This window comes from Mus caroli, chromosome 18, assembly GCF_900094665.2.
Source record: "Mus caroli chromosome 18, CAROLI_EIJ_v1.1, whole genome shotgun sequence".
NCBI classification, from domain to species: domain Eukaryota; kingdom Metazoa; phylum Chordata; class Mammalia; order Rodentia; family Muridae; genus Mus; species Mus caroli.
This window is the reverse complement of record NC_034587.1, coordinates 17,562,753-17,565,876: the sequence shown is the minus strand read 5'-3', so window position 1 is coordinate 17,565,876 and position 3,124 is coordinate 17,562,753. Positions and strand designations below refer to the sequence as shown.

At 43.6% G+C, this 3,124-nt stretch overlaps 1 pseudogene; it reads right to left on the bottom strand.

Moving 5' to 3' along the window:
* Positions 1–1,363: 1,363 nt before the first annotated feature.
* On the bottom strand, positions 1,364–1,862 carry LOC110284424 (annotated as a pseudogene).
* Positions 1,863–3,124: the final 1,262 nt, after the last annotated feature.

Here is a 3,124-nt window from a genome sequence, read left to right as displayed (position 1 = left end):
TAAGGCAAATAAGAGACAGGTGACATGAGAGGAAAAGGAACAAGCCATCAAGAAGATGTGACAATCACAAGAGTCTGTGAGCATCTGTGAGCCACAGGACAAGACATAGCATCAGAAATAACAAGGCAGTTGCAAAATCAAATGGAGAGGGCCAAGTCACAGTAAGCAATTTTAACATATCCACACGAGAACTGACATTTAAAGAAGCCACTGGAACTTGAGTAGGAAGGGAATGTTTCAGTTGTAAATGTAATGGTGGTGGTTATGCATTACTCCCTAAGGTGAATAAATACAAAATACCTACCTGGCGCTACGTTTTCAAGTGCCCATGACTCATTCACTTAACTTGATCACAAACAGGTGACAAAGGAGTTTAATAAAACTTGAAGAATTAACATATTTCCTGACCACAAAGCACACACACAAAATAAAAAATTAATAATTTAAATAAATTAATAATCCAATTTAAAATCCAGATATTTAGAAGGCTTTAGTATATGTCTAATAAATCATCAGTTAAAGAAGTTCTCAGAACAGAATAGAGATAATACTTTAGAACCAAACAATAGCTAGTCTGCATCAAAATACTTTTGTGTTATCAAAAGATACACAAGGGTGCACACACTGATATCAGACCGTGGAGATCCATTCATTAAAAGGAAGAGTCAGATATGGTGGAACAAATTTGTAATCCTGGTCCTCCTACCACAGCAGAGGCCAAGGAAGGAGGATTGAGGTAAATTTGAAGCCACTCTTGCCTATGGTAAGGAGAGATAAGAGAGGAAGGAGAGTGGAGAGGGAAGAGTAGGAACATGGGGATATTTGGGGGCTGGAGAGATGGCTGTGTTAAGAGCACAGGCTGCTCTCCCAGAGGACTCAGGTTTGATTCCAACAACCCACATGGCAGCTCCTAGCCTTCTATGATGCCAATCACAAAGGATCAAATGCCTTCTGCATCCTCTTATGGTTTCCATGGCAGCAGGAATGCATGTGGTACACACAGATGCATGCAGGCAAAACACCACACATGTAAAATACTTTTCTCTGTGTAAGGTTTTGGTGCTCAGTTTTCACAAACACAAGTTTCTACCCAATATTACAACATACAATACAATGTTCTAGTCTTTAGAATGTTATTCAACTATTCCTCATATTCTTTTGAATTGCATGACTTAAGAACAAACAAAATCCATGATATTTTGGTTAACTCGGTGTATTTATATAATGAAAAGCTCTATCAAAATCCTTTTCACTGGAAAAATAAATAGAACAGACAATGGATCTACCAAAGTTCACATTCACTTTGGTAGATGTCAGTGTGGGACAGTTCATGACAGCACAATTTGCCCTTAATCCACCAGAGCTGACCAGCTTCCAAGCTAACTGTTAAATTATTTTACTGAGATTTTATCTTGTTGGTATCTGGCTCATTCCACATCATCGTCAGGCAAGCTCTGAGCACTTACAGTTCTCTGACTAATGGTCGGAAGCTTGGTCAGGAGCATCTGGAACACTGGTGGTGGAAGAGTCGTAACACTGGCAGCAGCTGCGGAGGCTGTCCACACACAGCAATGGCATTTGCCAGGTGGTCCACACCCTTCTCGTAGTCACCTTGTGGCTAATAACCCTTCACCGTGCTGGATCTCTTCAAGGAAGAATTTCTGAACAGCTTCAGCATCTTTTAAATCAGGCAACTTGGAAAGCCCAGCTCTCTCCTTAGCAAGCTTGTCTTTCTTTCTTCGTTCTCGAAGCCTGTTCTTGAAGTTGGGGTCACTCCACCTTTTGCGGTCGAAGTAGATGCAATACCGGATGAAGAGGGCACCGCACACACCCGTAGCGATGGCGCTGTTCCGGCCCACCATCTTCACTCGACTGGGGTGTATGCCAGGGCCGCTGCAGCCCGCCTGGCAGCAGCTAGTTCCGACGGATCGGAGGACGCCGGCCGCTTGCTGTAAAATACTTTTAAAAAGAGTTTTTAAAAAGAACATGGAAACTTTGCTGATAAATTTGCACACATATTCGTGCAAAGCGATATTTACCATGGATACTGATGATTGAAAGAAAATTGGCTACAAGTCTTAAAAACCAATAATGCACTCGTCAGTGATGGTGTACACCTTTAATCCCAGCACTCCCAAAGCAGAGGCAGGCAGATCTCTATGAGTTAGAAACCTGTCTACAGAGCTAGTTCCAGGACAGCCTGTCTCAAAAAGTGATACAAACTAGACATCAACAAACCAAATAACCCTATTCTAAAAATGGGGTACAGATCTCAACAGAGGATTGTTTGACATCCTGAGCCACCAGGGAAACAAATCAAAATAACTCTGAGATTCATCTTACAACTGTCAGAATAGCTAAGAAACAAGAGGCTCCCAGGATCCAATGGGGTTGATTTTAGCCGTAATTTGCAGAGAAGGGGGAGATAGAATCTGTGGAGACCACCTCCAGTAGATAGACAACAGATACAGCACCTGGTTGAGGGATGGAGCAACCCACCCATCTCAAATTTTTTTTGTTTTATGTTTTTTGTTTTTTAACCCAAACATGTTCCTGTCCAAAGGAAGAAGAGAGAGAAAAAACAAACAAAAAAAAATACAAAAAAACAGAGACTAAAGGAAGGACCAACTGGGGACCCCACAGACATCAAACCCAACACTTGATCCAAAGGTGCTTGCGGACAGGAACCAAGTGTGGAAGTTCCTGGGGAGGTCCAGCCAGCAACTGACCAATGCTAACCATCAGGGTGAATTTACGGAGCCTGGCCAGGGGAGATGGCAGAAGGACTGGAGGAGCAGAGGAAGATTGCAACCCCATTGGAAAAACAACATAGGCTGGCCTGACCACCCAGTTCTCCCAGAGACTAGACCACCAACCAAAGAATGTACCTAAAGGGATCTTTGGCTTCAGATACATATGTAGCAGAGGATGGCCTTGCCTGACAGCAATGAGAGGGCGACCCTTGGTCCCAGGGAGGTCTGATGCCCCAGAGTAGGGGGATGCTGGAACAGTGGGGCGAGGGAGTGTTGGTGGGTGAGGGAGCACTCTTAAACAAGCAAAAGAGAGGGGAAAGGGGAGCTGTGGTATTGGGAGGACTAGCAGCAGGATATCATGGGATGCAGGG